We start from the raw sequence: 17101 nt of genomic DNA, 5'->3' as shown, positions 1-17101 counted from the left end.
CAGTGGTCATGTATGGATGCGAGAGTTGGACTGTGAAGAAAGCTGAGCACCGAAGAATTGATGCTTTTGAACTGTGGTGCTGGAGAAGACTCTTGAGAGTCCCTTGGACTGCAAGGAGATCCAACCAGTCCATTCTAAAGGAGATCAGCCCTGGGTGTTCTTCGGAAGGAATGATGCTAAAGCTGAAACTCCAGTATTTTGGCCACCTCATGCGAAGAGTTGACTCATTGGAAAAGACTCTGATGCTGGGAGGGATTGGGGGCAGGAGGAAAAGGGGATGACAGAGGATGAGATGGCTGGATGGCATCACCGACTCGATGGACGTGAGTTTGAGTGAACTTCAGGAGTTGGTGATGGACAGGGAGGACTGGTGTGCTGCGATTCATGGGGTCGCAAAGAGTCAGACACGACTGAGCGACTGAAGTGAACTGAAGTGAAATCATCTTATAAACCACATTAGTAAATTGATAAGTATGGGGATACTGTACCTTTATTTCTCAATTAACTGTACTTTTAAATATATGAGCAGAGAATAGTAAAATGAGAAAATGGTCTCAAAATAAGACAGTTTAGTTTGAAAGGTTTTCAACTTCATAACCTCTTCCTATTTGAAACAGATCTTAACATGTTATGAGGTTCTATGAAATCCTTCATGACTAATTGGAATAAAAATGCGGTTGTCCTCAATTGCAGTTTCATAAGAGTGCCATCAATCACCACAGGATAAAATATAGACTTACCCTTTTGTTTATGATATTTAGTGGATGTTTTGTAATGTTTAGTATTTATGCATCCTTTATGTTGACATTTCTGTCAAGAGGTTTTTTTTTTTAAATTTTAAACTTTCTTTGAATAAGATTTTGGTAAAATAAAGTGCAGAATGAAGATAAAGATATTGATATCTATTTTTAGAGGAGAGGGCTTCTTTCACAGCAAAATAATCTTAAAGTTTAAAAATATTAAATTTTATAGTATGGACAAATTATTAACCATAACATTGATTTTTTACCCCCTCTAAGTGGGTAATCAGATTAGAAAAGATATTTTGTTTAGTTTTTGAATTCTATACATGTAATCATTTTATGCATTTCTGTACCTTCCTTTTACTGTTCAGTGATAGGGTTTTGAAATTCTTCTTTATTTATCCCCTAGTATACACCTCACTCCTTTCCATTGCCATAGGCATGGCAGAGTGTAAATATTCAACTTTATCTATCTGTTCTACTGTTGATGGAAATTTGGATTATTGTCAAAATAATGTATTGTTACAAACACGATTGCTGTGACTATTTAAAAAATATTTATTAGTGTATAAATACCATAAAATTCACTCATTTAAAGTGTATATACAGTTCAATGATTTTTATTATATTTATAAAATTGTGAAAGTCTCACTAAAATTTAATTTTAGAATGTTTCATCGTGCTAGATAGAAACCCAGTACCTGTTAATAGTCACTTCCCACCCCCACCTCAGCTCTCCCTCAGTCCCTGGAAACTGCTAATCTGTTTGCTTTGTATTTCTATAGATTTGCCTATTCTGGACATTTCGTGTAAATGGAATCATGTGATATGTGACCTTTTGTGTTTGACTTCCTTCATGTAACACATTTGTTTTCACTATTCTTCCTTACTGTATGTGTCAGTACTTCATCCTGTTGCTGCATTGGACAGACCACATTTTGTCTATCTTTTCCTCAGTGGATGGATATTTGGGTTTCTGCTATTTGTGTACAAGTTTTTATAGGGACATAATTTTTCAAGTTTCACATGTAGATACCTAGGAGTGAAATTTCTGGGTTACATAGTAACTCCATGTATCATATTTTGAGGTACTGCCAGACTGTTTTGAGAGTGTCGGTATCATTTTGTATTCCTATTAGCAATGTATGAGAGTTCAGTTTCTTCACCTCCTTGCCAACACTTATGATTGTATATCTTTGAACTGGTATCTCACTGTGTTATTTCCCAAATGACTAATGATGTTGAGCACTTTTCCGTGTGCTTATTGGTCATTCATATATCTGAAGAAAGTATATTCAAACTCTTCTCACATTTTAAAATTTGACATTTGCTTTTTATTGTTGAGTTGCAAGAATTCTATATATATATTATATATTTTTTTCTGGAAACAAATCCCTAATCAGTCATATAATTTGAAAATGTTTTCTCTCATTCTGTGGGTTGGCATTTCACTTTCTTGATGGTGTCCTTTGAAGCATAAACATTTAAAATTTTAATACAGTCCAACTTATCTATTTTTTTATTGCTTATACTTTTAGTGTTACATGTAATAAACCAAAGATTTCTTAATTCAGAGTCTCCTAAACAATTTTAAAGTTCCAAAGAATTATACCTAGGTTTTCTTCTAAAAACTTTATAGTTTTAACTTTCACATTTAAGTTAATCTTTGTATGTGATATGAGATAGGGTCCACCTTCATCTTTTGTATATAGAAATGTGGTTATCCCAGCATCATTTGTTGAAAAACCCCACTGAATTGTCCTGGTACCTTTGTTGAAACCAATTGAACATAAATTTAAGGGCTTATTCTAGTTTCTCAATTCTATTCCATTGATTTATATGTCTATTCTTGTGCCAATATCATATTTTAATTACTGTAGTTTGAAATCAGCATATATTCCCTTTATCTTTCCACATTAGATTTAATAAACCTTGGGACTTCCCTGGTGGCTCAGCTGATAAAGAATCTGCTTGCAATGTGGGAGACCTGGGTTCCATCCCTGGGCTGGGAAGATTCCCTGTAGAAGGGCATGGTGACCCACTCCAATGTTCTTGCCTGGAGAATTCCCATGGACAGAGGAGCCTGGCAGGCTACAGTCGACGGGGTTGCAAAAAGTAGGACACGACTGAGCGACTAAACACATGGTAAACCTTATTTCATCTCAAATGTTTTAAATTTTAGCAGTATAAAATTAGGAAATTAGTAAATAAATAAAAAATGAATGATGCTTATAATACAATCAACCAGAGTCCTTACTTTAGGACATCACTTTGGTCTCTTTTTAAGCAATATTGTAAATTTAGTTTTCAGTTGATCCACATGCAGTGTGATAAGCGGTGACCATATTTTTCTTCCAACATAATTTTCATGAAGTTCTTGTGTAATATTTAAGCTTTTATATTTTAAAAACATAGATATAATTGAAACACATAAATGTCTATTAATGACAAAGTGAGCTTTCTATTTGCAACTTATTTTTATGGTCTTCAATTCTGTTTACAGGGGGAGACAGTCTCTAGTAACCTCTAAGCCATAATTTTCTTATGGAGTGAAATAACTCCATCAGAGACAAAATCAATACTTTCAAAGTACACACTAATATTCTTTGAAATTAGAAATTGACCTTTTTTTTTGCTTTCTTTTTGCTTTTAAAGAATAAATACAAGCTGGTTTAGAAATTTGGAGTATATATGACATTTGAAATACAAATCTTCTGATCTCTGCTGAAAAATCATGTGTGGTGTTGTATGTCTTCTTCCTTATTTATAATAGGTTAAAACTATAAATAAAAACTTTTTTTATATAAAATATGGTTAAAAATTAAGGCAATTTTTGTTTTAATATTTAGCAGCATATGTTGTTCAAATTACAACTTGAATAGAAATGAAATATTTTTAAATTAAATACTAAGCAATTAAAAAGTTAAGACTGTTTTCTCCCACAATGCTTATGCTTAAAATTCATACTAACTTGGAGTGACTATGCATGTGAGACCTATTATATAATTTCTTTTTTCCACAGAGAACAAATTGCTGACTAAAAATCAAGCTGCTGTACTAACTCTATGAAGTAGCTGTGAAAACATCGCAGATTTTTAAGAGTTTTTTAAATTTTTTCTCTAGTTTTATTGAGAAGCAATTGATATATGTCACTATATAAGTTGAAGACATATCGAGTGATTACTTGATTTACATGTATTGTGAAACGATTTTTGTATAAGTTCTTGTTAAGATTATTCGGTTACACTTATTGCATTCAAGCCATTTGGCAAGTTATTGTTCTATCTGGGGTTGCTTGATAGGAAAGGTGGATGTTCCACATAAAATAGTACAGAAGGTTCTAACTAATTCCATGGGATCTATCTGCAGATTGTTGGATTAGCACATATTCAAGATATTTGCCACTTTTTAGTTTCTATCACTATAGTCTTTTCCACATTTGTTGCCATGGAGGGTGTATAGTATATTATATAATTAAGGCATTGGCTCTGAAGCCTGCTGCTACTGCTAAGTCACTTCAGTAGTGTCCAACTCTGTGTCACCCCATAGACGGCAGCCCACCAGGCTCCCCCATCCCTGGGACTCTCCAAGCAAGAACACTGGAGTGGGTTGCCATTTCCTTCTCCAATGCATGAAAGTGAAAAGTGAAAGTGAAGTCGCTCAGTCGTGTCTGACTCTTAGCGACCCCATGGACTGTAGCCCACCAGGCTCCTCCGTCCATGGGATTCTCCAAAGCCTGTAGGAACTCAAATCCTAGCTCCTCCAGTTGTTAGTAATGTGTTAGTATTGGGCAAAGTATCAACTTTTGTGTTACACAATTTCTTTTCATCAGTAAGATGGATATTTTTTAAAAGTTCTCATGGGTCTCATGAGAAGATAAAATGAGATATTGCAGGCAAAGCACTTAGCTATTTCCAGTGGGCAATAAGGCACAGCTCTCAGAAGTTTTTTGCTGACACTTTATCTTTTTCTACTCGTAAGTGATCTTAGCTTTGAAAAATGGAAGGAAATACCTTCTTCCCCAGATCATGGACATGGAGCCTGAGATCTACTTGATTCTTAGGAACAGTGGGCTTGTACAGTCTTGTAAAGTGAGGAGACGTTAAGGGAAAAATGGAAGAGATGTATTACAACGCTAGGAATATTCAACCCAGAGAAGGAATATATGGATTCATGAGGAGTTACCTTTAGGGAAACAGCATCAATGTGAGCCTGACATTTCCCCTATTCTGGTTCTTATCTGGTTCACCTTCTGCCTTGATTTAAGATGCTCTACGCTTTCGTTCGGAGAAGGCAATGGCAACCCACTCCAGTATTCTTGCCTGGAAAATCCCATGGACGGAGGAGCCTGGTAGGCTGCAGTCCATGAGGTCGCTAAGAGTCGGGCACGACTGAGCAACTTCACTTTGACTTTTCACTTTCATGCATTGGAGAAGGAAATGACAACCCACTCCAGTGTTCTTGCCTGGAGAATCCCAGGTACGGGGGAGCCTAGTGGGCTGCCGTCTATGGGGTCGCACAGAGTCAGACATGACTGAAGCGACTTAGCAACAGCAGCAACGCTTTTGTTCAACAGTTGACCCTTGAAGTATGTGGAGGTTAGGGTCATGGAGCCCCCCAGAACCAGTCAAAAATCCATGTAAAACTTTACAGTCATTCTCCTGTATCTGCAGTTCCACATCTGCAGATTCAACCACTGAATCATGTAGTACTGTAGTATTTACTGTTGAAGAACATCTGTGTGTGAGTGGACTTGTGCAATTCAAACTCATTTTGTTCAAGGTCAACTGTACTTTGCTGGTTTTTTTCCCCCTTACTCCTGAAAGTTTACATGTTAGCTGGTAATTAAGGATTTTACAACTGTGAAATTGTAGGTTCCCTTAATCAGAATTCTTACGTGAATGTTCGTAATTGGAATCAGCTCTTCTTTGGGAAATATCATCTTCTACAATTATGCCTCTGTGTTTTTGTCATTTCCTTTACACTATAGGCAGTGACTATCAATCCAGAGAAAGATGCTCTGGGTAGATAGCCTGAGATAATTACTTAGCATGGAACTTAAGGAAAAGTGTGTCATTGTGGGATATTTGGATATTTAACCACTTTGTGAAAATATCATATAGTTTAAAAATTTACAAATATTTCTAAGTGCCTCAGCTAGGCCACAGCAGGAGGCAGACAGTGAAATTCAGACCAGTGAACAAGATCAACCCAACAGTAATAAAGTGCTCACAAAGCACTTTATTAAAACCATAAAGTACATATCCCATTGTATTATCAGTATTTTCACAATTCCTTAAGATTGAGGGCTCCTTGTAGGAAACTGTAGAATCTTATTTGAATTTGGATTTCTTTTTTTTTTTTTTAATTTTAATTTTAGTTTTCTTTTGCCTGGAGAATTCCATGGACAAAGGAGCCTGGGGGGCCACAGTCCATGGGGTTGCAAAGAGTCAGACACGACTGAGTGACTAACACACACACAGACCTGGTTTTTAATTGGACTGCTTTACAACATTGCATTGTTTCTGCCATACATCAGCATGAATCAGCCATAGGTATACATAATGTCCGCAGCACAGAAAACTGTAAACAAGGTGAAAAGGCTGCCCTCAGGATGGGAGAAAATAATAGCAAATGAAACAACCGACAAAGGATTAATTTCTAAAATAAACAAACAACTCATGTAGCTCAATACCGGAATTTGGATTTCTAATGCTCAGTACATGTGTGCTGTGTGAAGGAATGAATGAATGAGCAGACTTAAGTCAGTTTGGCACCACGTGTCTCTGAAGAAAGTGTATGCTGGTGACGTAGTAAGTCAAGAGTCACTTGAGTCTTACCTCGTAGTTTATGCTGTTCACTTGGAAAGCTCTGATGCTACTTTAACTCCTGAATCAACATTAGATATATTGAGGAATGCCATTATTTAATGCACACCTTTCCTAGTGATTGCTCTCTAGATAAGATTCAGGGTTTTTCATGAATTGCTACTTTAAAGTCAATCTTTATCTTGATTGAATTGAAATATGCAGTTCTAAAACTAAATTCTACATACCTGTGATAATGTAAATTACTTTCCAAAAATAATTTACTTACATCAACCCCAACTGATCCTTTCCATACTGAGAATCACACTACAGAAGGTTTTTAATTTTCAACTCAGTGGCTTCAGACTTGGCCATGTAACATGCTTTAGCCAATAACGTGAATGCAAGTGATAGGCGCCACTTCTCAGCAGAGACTTTAAGAGCCATAATATGGTTCTGCCATTATTCTTTCCTTCTACTACAAAATTCTTGTGTCTCAGCTAGAGTCTGATCTTCAGCCTTGATCTTGTAATATGAGAAGAGATACCCATAGTGACCATAAAGAGGAAGTAATTCCATTCATGTTGTTGCCCACCACTGAGATTTTAGGGCTATTTGTTATCATAGAATAACTTAGCTAAGCTGTTTGATACAATGGCTTTTAATTAAAGTGACTATATGATTCATTGTCACACCTGGACATTTTTGAGAGTTAAAAGAGATTTTATGACCAACTTGTATAAACTGGTACTGTCTCAGCAAACAGAGGCTGTACAGTCATCCTATTTGTATGGAAAACAGTGATGGATGGGATAATTCTGTACCTTTCTTTGACACTCTTACTCTCCTTTGATGCAGTCTCTTTGTTGGAGCTTACAATGAACACATTTTGCTTTCTTGACTGACTCCCCTTTTTTGCTGAAGCATATCCTTCAAAAAGGTTCATGAGATATTCATTAAAAAAACTTTTAGAGTCTAAACTGACTCTATTTTTAATTTTCACACTTCCTTTGTAGTTTGGCTTGGACAAAATTTTAAGTAAAAAAAATATTTTCCCTTAGATTTTGAAACATCGCTGTACTCCACTGTCATTAGCGTTCAATATTGCTGTTGTGAAATTTGATATCATTCTCATTTTCATTCTTTTATGTTGACAGGCTTTCTCTCTCTGGAAACTTCTTCTCATTATCTTTGGCATTCTGAAATTTTGAAATGATGCATATTCTTTCATTGCTCTAGTCACTCAGCAGACTCTTTCAATCTATAAATTTTTGCTGTATAATTCTGGAAAAATGTCTTGTGCTCCTTCTTGGAGCTGTTTCTCTCCATTGTCTCTGCTCCCTCATTTTCATACTCCTTTCATTCACTGGCCATCCTAGATCAACTCAAAGAGGGTTTTTGTGTGTTATTTTTAACCATTGTTTTTATATTTTCTGACTTTTTAGTTTTTTATTCTGGCTTCTTGGTGATATCTTCTATTTTAACTTTCAACTATTTGATTTCTTTATTTTGGATATTTTATGATGGCTAATTCCCAAGGGCTCTTTCTTACCCTCTGATCATTGTGTAGGCTACTCATATTGTTTTATGAGTGCAATAACTTGTATTATGTCACTGGAGATATTATTTATAACATTTGAATTTTGCTCTGCATCTGGCTTGTGTGTCTCTTCTGTTTTTCCTTTCAGCTTTTTTTTTTTAATAGTTTATTTATTTTTGGCCATTCTGGGTCTTTGCCGATGCATGGGCTTTTCTCTCCTTGTGGAGAGCAGGGCCACTCTCCAGGTGTGGTGCGCGGGCCTCTCACTGAGGTGGCCTTTCCTGCTGCGGAGCACGGCCCTTAGGCACCTGGGCTTCAGTAGTTGCCACGCGAGGGCTCAGTTGCTGCGGTTTCCTGGGCTGTAGAGCGCGGACTCAAATAGTTGTGGTGTGTGGGCCTATGGCTCTGCTGCAAGCGGGGTCCTCCTGGACCAGAGACCCAACCTGTGTCTCATGCGCTGGCAGGTGGATTCCCCACTGAGCCACCCTCAGCTCTTTATCTTTTTTCTTTAATTATGGAGGCAGATTGATCAGGAAAGGATTGACTTAGCACACCTGAGGTAAACCCAACACATTTCACAGAAAGTCCTACCTTCAGAACTGTCCCTTGGCTGGCTCTTGGAGGATAAATTCTGAGCCCCTGGAATATCCTACTTGATAAAATTGATTTTGTATGCTTGAGACCTTGGGCCACACTGAACCAATGTGATCCAATGGTTTGTGCTAAAAAAGTGATTTATGTTGACTGCCTGGTTTTGTACTGGAGGAGGGAGGCTGAAAGGTCAGTAGCTGAGGTTATTCATACAGGTTCTGCTTGCCTACATGACTGACTCCCAGTAAAAACCCTGGATACCCAGGCTCCAGTGAGCTTCCCTGGTTGGCACAACTTTACATGTGCCACATATCATTGCTGGGAGAGTTAGTTGTATCCCTATATGACTCCACTGGGATGGGAAGCCTGGAAACTTATACCTGGCTTTTCTTGGATTTCATCCCATGTACCTTTTCTCTTCACTGAATTTAATCTGTGTTCTTTTATTGTAATAAAATATAGCTATGAGTATAACAGCTTTTCTAGTACTCTAAGTCCCTCTAGTGAATCACTGAGCCTGAGGGTCATCCTGGAAAACCCCAGCACAAAAGTGATTCTTACTTAACTCTGCATATTTTTAAGTAAGTGACTAAAATGCCCAAAGAGTTCTCAGATCATAAAGACAGGTTTGTTCATTTGGTTATAAGGTAGTGGTTCTCAAAGTGTTGTTTAAGGACTCCTGAGATCTCAGAGAAATTTGCAAGGAGTTCATGAGGTCAAAATTATTTTCATATTAAATATCAGAGAGCTGTTTGCTTTTTCACTGTGTTAACATTCACACAGATGGTGCAAAGCACTGGTGGATAAAACTGCTGAAACCTCTTGCCATGAATAAAGGTAATGGCACCGAGCCATGCCAGTATTATTCACCACCACAAGCTATTGTATAACATGCTAGTTTCACTGAAGGTTAGCCTTGGTGAAATAGTAAAATTTATGAATTGAGTACACATTTTTTAACATTCTGTGCAAGAAAATGGCAAGTCTGCCTAGGACATTTCTGCTACACACTGTATACAGTGGCTGTCTCAAGGAAAATCATTAGTGCCCTTGTCTGAGTTGAAAGTTGAAGTGATTTTTTTTTTTCATGAAAACCATTTTTATTTACAAGAGTGAATGATAGACAAGCTATGATCATTTAGAGTTGGATACGTACCAGACATTTTCTTAAAAATCAATAAAGTGAGCATGTCACTTTAAGGAAAACAACTCATAATATTTTTTGCCAATGATAAAATTCAAGCTTTCAAGAAATATAAAAGTTTGAAACATTTAAATTGGCCATGGGGAACTTGACAGCTTACCAATACTTGTAGAGTTTGCTGATGAAATCTGTGGTAATATTAACAAATGTGATTTTTTGGGATATTGTATAATGAAATGTGTCAACATTTGGAAGACCTCTGTAACTCAGTGAGCAAAGATTTTTCTAAATGATAAATGCATGATGTTACAAAATCAAAAGATACGTTCAAAGTGCAAGATAGACCAATGGACTTTAATGGAACAGAGTACAAAAAGTTCACTGGTACAATTTCAGATTCTGCCTAAAGACAACCTTTAGAAACTACTGATTTTCAAGTTTTGGTGGAGTTTCAGTCTTCACTTATCCAAAAAGGGTACTAAAATACTTTTTCCATTTTCCAACTATATATATTAGTGTGAGGCTACAGTTTCTTCATATACTTCAACCAGAACGTTGCAACAGGTTAAATGCAGGAGCAGATATGAGAGCCCAGATGTATTTTATTACAACAGACTTTAAAGAGATTGTTCAAACTACCACTCTTCCACTAAATGTTTTTTGTTTTAAATAATTATTTTTCATTAAAAATGTTACTTATGTTATATGGTAGATTTGTTATTGTTATTTTGAAATAAATTAATAAGTATTTTTAAATTCCCAATTTAATTTCTAGAATGTTACAATTTGATACCTGTAATTTGCATACTTTGGAGCTATCAGTAATTTTTGTGACTATAAGGAGGTACAGGCACCAGAATTTGAGATGTGCTGCTATAGGTCTTAGAAGGAAGACCTGGTCTTTTCATTGGAATGCTCCTAAATGTTATTACTCGTAGATGCATTTTTCTGAAATTGTTCATTTTCTTCCAGAGAGGAATTCCTCATTTCTTTGACTTTGGGCTATATGGTGGCATTTTGGGAGTGGGTCAGAGAAAGGGGGTTGCATATCCCTTTGTTCACTAGTGTACCTTGTCATCCTCTGGTTTTATCCTTTGCCACACCTCTCTCCTCCATTCTGTTTGGTGGCGATAACTGTGAGGCCTTTTTGCCTTTATTTCTCCAGAGAATAACCTCTGCTTTCCTGTCAGGTTGGGAGAAAGACAGTATATAAATGCAGTGATAAATAACTTTTTGTTAATATTCTTTCTTCCTTAAGGTTTTCCACAGTGATTGCATCACTTTACATTCCCACCAACAGTGTGAAAATGTTCCCTTTTCTCTGCATCTTCATGAACATTTGTTATTTGTGGTTATTTGTGTTCTTTTTAATGATAGCCACTTTGACATTTGAGGTGATAGCTGATTGTAGTTTTGATTTGCATTTCTCTGATGATTAGCAATGTTGAGCTGCTTCATCTACTTTAATCATCTAAAAAAGTCCTTTCTTAGATGCTGTTGATCCCTCTCCTCATATCTTTTTAGGCATATAGTAGGGTAAATAATGGCCCCCTCAAAAGATATCCATGTCCTAGTCTCTGGAAACTCTGAGTGTTCCCTTACATGGTAAAGACTTTGCAGGTGTGGTTAAGTTAAAGATCTTGAAATGGGAGACCATCCTGGATATCCAGGTGGGCCCTAGATATAACCACAAATGTCCATTTAAGAATGAGGCAGAGGGAGATTTGTTACAGACAGGAGAAAGGGATGTGATTATGGGGGCAGAAATTAAGATGATGCAGCCATAAGCCAAGGAATTGTGGCAGCCATCCAAACTGGAGGAGGCAGGAAGAGCTTCTTCTCTAGGGTCTCCAGAGGCTGTGCCAACACCCTGATTTCTACCCAGTGATACTGATTTCATATCTCTAGATTCTAGAATCATAAGGGAATCAATTTCTTTTAAGTCACTGAGTTTGTGGTAGTTTGTTATTGCAGCTTCAGGAGGCTAAGGTAAGACATAGCTGTTTAAGTTGGCTTAAAACTCAACATTCAGAAAACTAAGATCATGGCATCCAGTCCCATCACTTCATGGCAAATTGATGGGGAAACAGTGACAGACTTTATTTTCTTAGGCTCCAAAATCACTGCAGATGGTGACTGCAGCCATGAAATGAAAAGACACTTGCTTCTTGGAAAAAAAGCTATGACAAACCTAGACAGCATATTAAAAAGCAGAGACATTACTTTACCAACAAAGGTCCATCTAGTCAAAGGTATGGTTTCTCCAGTAGTCATGTATGGATGTGAGAGTTGGACTGTGAAGAAAGCTGAGCACCGAAGAATTGTTGCTTTTGAACTGTGGTGTTGGAGAAGACTCTTGAGAGTCCCTTGCACTGCAAGGAGATCCAACTAATCCATCCTAAAGGAAATCAGTCCTGAATATTCATTGGAAGGACTGATGCTGAAGCTGAAACTCCAATACTTTGGCCACCTGATGCAAAGAACTGACTCACTGGAAAAGACCCTGATGCTGGGAAAGATTGAAGGCAGGAGGAGAAGGAGACAACAGAGGATTGAAAGGTTGTTGCTGAGCCACAAAAGAGGCCTGGATTCTTGGCCTCCAGAGGAGAAGAATTCAATCCAGGGCCAGAGACAAGGCTTGATCGCTCGGAGCTTTTGTGCAATAGAGTTTCATTAAGTATAAAAAGGATAGGGAATGCTTCTGACATAGAAGGGGGCAGAAAGAGTACCCCCTTGCAAGTGTTAGCAATGGAGTTATATACTTTTAATTAGTTATTACAATGAATCAAAAGAATGTTTCAAGTTTGTGAAAATTTTACCAGACCCACTCTCACAGTTTACATTTTAGGATAAGAAGATTAGAATTTAACAATAGAAAGATCTTCCAGACCCACTCCCATAATATACATGCGACGGGCGCGCTAAGCGCGGCCAAGAGGAGCCACCCCACGTCCGAGGTCAGGGGCAGAAGCCGGGAGGACCCCATGCCCGAAGGGCGGCAGCCAAGAGGAGTTACCCCACGTCCGAGGTCAGGGGCAGCGGCTGAGAGTACCAGACTGAGACGGTGCAGGAACCGCCGAGAGGTGCTACCCCGCATCCGAGGTCGGGGGTGGGGGGGCGGCCGAGAGGAGATACCCAGCATCCAAGGTCAGGGGCAGCGACGAGAGGAGTTACCCCGTGTCCGAGGTCAGGGGCGGCGGCGGGGAGGATATACCCCACGCCCCAAGCCCAAGGCCAGGGGCGGCGAGTGGGAGGAGCTACCCCGCGCCCCTAAGCCCGAGGCCAGAGGCGGCGGGAGGGAGGAGCTACTCCATGCCCCCATGCCCAAGGCCAAGGGCGGCAGCCGGGAGGAGCAACCCCACGCCCGAGGCCAGGTGCAGTGGCCAGGAGGACCAACCCCACGTCCAAGGAGCCTTGGCTGCGTGGGCGCAGGAGGACGTAGAAGAGCTATCCCACGTTGAAGGTCAGGAAGGGCAGCAGTGAGGAGATACCCCTTGTCCAAGGTAAGGAGCAATGGCTACGCTTTGCTGGAGCAGCCGTGAAGAGATACCCCACACCCAAGGTAAGAGAAACCCAAGTAAGGTGGTAGGTGTTGCAAGAGGGCATCAGAGGGCAAACACACTGAAACCATACTCACAGAAAACTAGTCAATCTAATCACACTAGGACCACAGCCTTGTCTAACTCAATGAAACTAAGCCATGCCCATGGGGCAACCCAAGACAAGCCGGTCATGGTGGAGAGATCTGACAGAATGTGGTCCACTGGAGAAGGGAATGGCAAACCACTTCAGTATTCTTGCCTTGAGAACCCCATGAACAGTATGAAAAGGCAAAATGATAGGATACTGAAAGAGAAACTCCCCAGGTCAGTAGGTGCCCAATATGCTACTGGAGATCAGTGGAGAAATAACTCCAGAAAGAATGAAGGGATGCAGACAAAGCAAAAAGAATACCCAGCTGTGGATGTGACTGGTGATAGAAGCAAGGTCTGATGCTATAAAGGGCAATATTGCATAGGAACCTGGAATGTCAGGTCCATGAATCAAGGCAAATTGGAAGTGGTCAAACAAGAGATGGCAAGAGTGAATGTCGACATTCTAGGAATCAGCGAACTGAAATGGACTGCAATGGGTGAATTTAACTCAGATGACCATTATATCTACTACTGTGGGCAGGAATCCCTCAGAAGAAATGGAGTGGCCATCATGGTCAACAAAAGAGTCCAAAATGCAGTACTTGGATGCAATCTCAAAGACGACAGAATGATCTCTGTTCGTTTCCAAGGCAAATCATTCAATATCACGGTAATCCAAGTCTATGCCCCAACCAGTAACACTGAAGAAGCTGAAGTTGAACAGTTCTATGAAGACCTACAAGACCTTTTAGAACTAACACCAAAAAAAGATGCCCTTTTCATTATAGGGGACTGGAATGCAAAAGTAGGAAGTCAAGAAACACCTGGAGTAACAGGCAAATTTGGCCTTGGAATACGGAATGAAGCAGGGCAAAGACTAATCGAGTTTTGCCAAGAAAATACACTGGTCATAACAAACACCCTCTTCCACAACACAAGAGAAGACTCTATACATGGACATCACCAGATGATCAACACTGAAATCAGATTGATTATATTCTTTGCAGCCAAGATGGAGAGGCTCTATACAGTCAACTAAAACAAGACCAGGAGCTGACTGTGGCTTAGACCATGAACTCCTTATTGCCAAATTTAGACTTAAATTGAAGATAGTAGAGAAAACCACTAGACCATTCAGGTATGACCTAAATCAAATCCCTTATGATTATACAGTGGAAGTGAGAAATAGATTTAAGGGCCTACATCTGATAGATAGAGTGCCTGATGAACTATGGAATGAGGTTCGTGACATTGTACAGGAGACAGGGATCAAGACCATTCCCATGGAAAAGAAATGCAAAAACAAAATGGCTGTCTGGGGAGGCCTTACAAATAGCTGTGAAAAGAAGAGAAGGGAAAAGCAAAGGAGTAAAGGAAAGATATAAACATCTGAATGCAGAGTTCCAAACAATAGCGAGTAGAGATAAGAAAGCCTTCTTCAACGATCAATGCAAAGAAATAGAGGAAAACAACAGAATGGGAAAGACTAGGGATCTCTTCAACAAAATCAGAGATACCAAGGGAACATTTCATGCAAAGATGGGCTCAATAAAGGACAGAAATGGTATGGACCTAACAGAAACAGAAGATATTAAGAAGAGGTGGCAAGAATACACAGAAGAACTGTACAAAAAAGATCTTCACGACCCAGATAATCACAATGGTGTGATCACAGACCTAGAGCCAGACATCCTGGAATGTGAAGTCAAGTGGGCCTTAGAAAGCATCACTATGAACAAAGCTAGTGGAGGTGATGAAATTCCAGTTGAGCTATTCCAAATCCTGAAACATAATGCTGTGAAAGTGCTGCACTCAATATGCCAGCAAATTTGGAAAACTCAGCAGTGGCCACAGGACTGGAAAAGGTCAGTTTTCATTCCAATCCCAAAGAAAGGCAATGACAAAGAATGCTCAAACTACCGCACAATTGCACTCATCTCACACGCTAGTAAAGTAATGCTCAAAATTCTCCAAGCCAGGCTTCAGCAATATGTGAAGATGTTGAACCAGATGTTCAAGCTGGTTTTAGAAAAGGCAGAGGAACCAGAGATCAAATTGCCAACATCCGCTGGATCATGGAAAAAGCAAGAGAGTTCCGGAAAAGCATTTATTTCTGCTTTATTGACTATGCCAAAGCCTTTGACTGTGTGGATCACAATAAACTGTGGAAAATTCTGAAAGAGATGGGAATACCAGACCACCTGACCTGCCTCTTGAGAAATTTGTATGAGGGTCAGGAAGCAACAGTTAGAACTGGACATGGAACAACAGACTGGTTCCAAATAGGAAAAGAAGTACTTCAAGGCTGTATATTATCATCCTGTTTATTTAACTTCTATGCAGAGTACATCATGAGAAACGCTGGACTGGAAGAAACACAAGCTGGAATCAAGATTGCCGGAAGAAATATCAATAACCTCAGATATGCAGATGACACCACCCTTATGGCAGAAAGTGAAGAGGAACTAAAAAGCCTCTTGATGAAAGTCAAAGTGGAGAATGAAAAAGTTGGCTTAAAGCTCAACATTCAGAAAACAAAGATCATGGCATCCGGTCCCATCACTTCATGGGAAATAGATCGGGAAACAGTGTCAGACTTTATTTTTCTGGGCTCCAAAATCACTACAGATGGTGACTGCAGCCATGAAATTAAAAGACGCTTACTCCTTGGAAGAAAAGTTATGACCAACCTAGGTAGCATATTCAAAAGCAGAGACATTACTTTGCCAACAAAGGTTCGTCTAGTCAAGGCTATGGTTTTTCCAGTGGTCATGTATGGATGTGAGAGTTGGACTGTGAAGAAGGCTGAGCACCAAAGAATTGATGCTTTTGAACTGTGGTGTTGGAGAAGACTCTTGAGAGTCCCTTGGACTGCAAGGAGATCCAACCAATCCATTCTGAAGGAGATCAGCCCTGGGATTTCTTTGGAAGGAATGATGCTAAAGCTGAAACTCCAGTACTTTGGCCACCTCATGCGAAGAGTTGTCATTGGAAAAGACTCTAATGCTGCGAGGGATTGGGGGCAAGAGGAGAAGGGGACGACAGAGGATGAGATGGCTGGATGGCATCACTTACTCGATGGACGTGAGTCTCAGTGAACTCCAGGAGTTGGTGATGAACAGGGAGGCCTGACGTGCTGCGATTCATGGGGTCGCAAAGAGTCGGACACGACTGAGCGACTGATGTGATCTGAAGATATCAGGATTAGTCAGAAGGTTTTCAGGAAGGAGAAACTGTCCTCCAGCTAGATACGTTGTTTTTGTATAATCCCTAGTACAGTTTAAACTGAGTTGTGTAATTGACTAAGACTAAGGAATGCAGAGGAAAAAAAAAAAAGTTTGTCCTTTTCTCCTCCTTGAGAATTCCAGACCCCCAATCTCCACTTTGAGAGCCCCAGACCCCTTTCTCTTCCTTGGGGACCCCCAGACTTCTTATCAACCTACCTAGGAATTGACTCTCTCAGGATGAGATGGTTGGATGGTGTCACCGACTCATGGACATGAGTTTGAGTAAGCTCCGGGAGTTGGTGATAGACAGGGAGGCCTTGTGTGCTGCAGTCCATGCGGTCACAAAGAGTCAGACACGACTGAGTGACTGAACTGAACTGATGTCATTTTAATGGGATTATGCAAGTTAGGCTA

The 17101-nt window shown here is 39.5% G+C and overlaps 1 long non-coding RNA gene across 1 annotated transcript in view; it reads left to right on the top strand.

Annotated features, from left to right (window-relative positions):
- The first annotated feature begins 2827 nt into the window (after window positions 1–2827).
- Window positions 2828–17101, top strand: part of LOC102399489 — a 137957-nt gene continuing 123683 nt past the window's right edge. Inside the window, exon 1 of the long non-coding RNA XR_003112489.3 lies at window positions 2828–2888. This is a non-coding gene — a long non-coding RNA (uncharacterized LOC102399489). The remainder of the gene's footprint in view (window positions 2889–17101) is intronic.

Source organism: Bubalus bubalis, chromosome 11 (genome assembly GCF_019923935.1).
Source record: "Bubalus bubalis isolate 160015118507 breed Murrah chromosome 11, NDDB_SH_1, whole genome shotgun sequence".
NCBI classification, from domain to species: Eukaryota; Metazoa; Chordata; class Mammalia; order Artiodactyla; family Bovidae; genus Bubalus; species Bubalus bubalis.
Note: the sequence above shows the minus strand (reverse complement) of the source record. Positions and strands in the feature narration are given on the sequence as shown.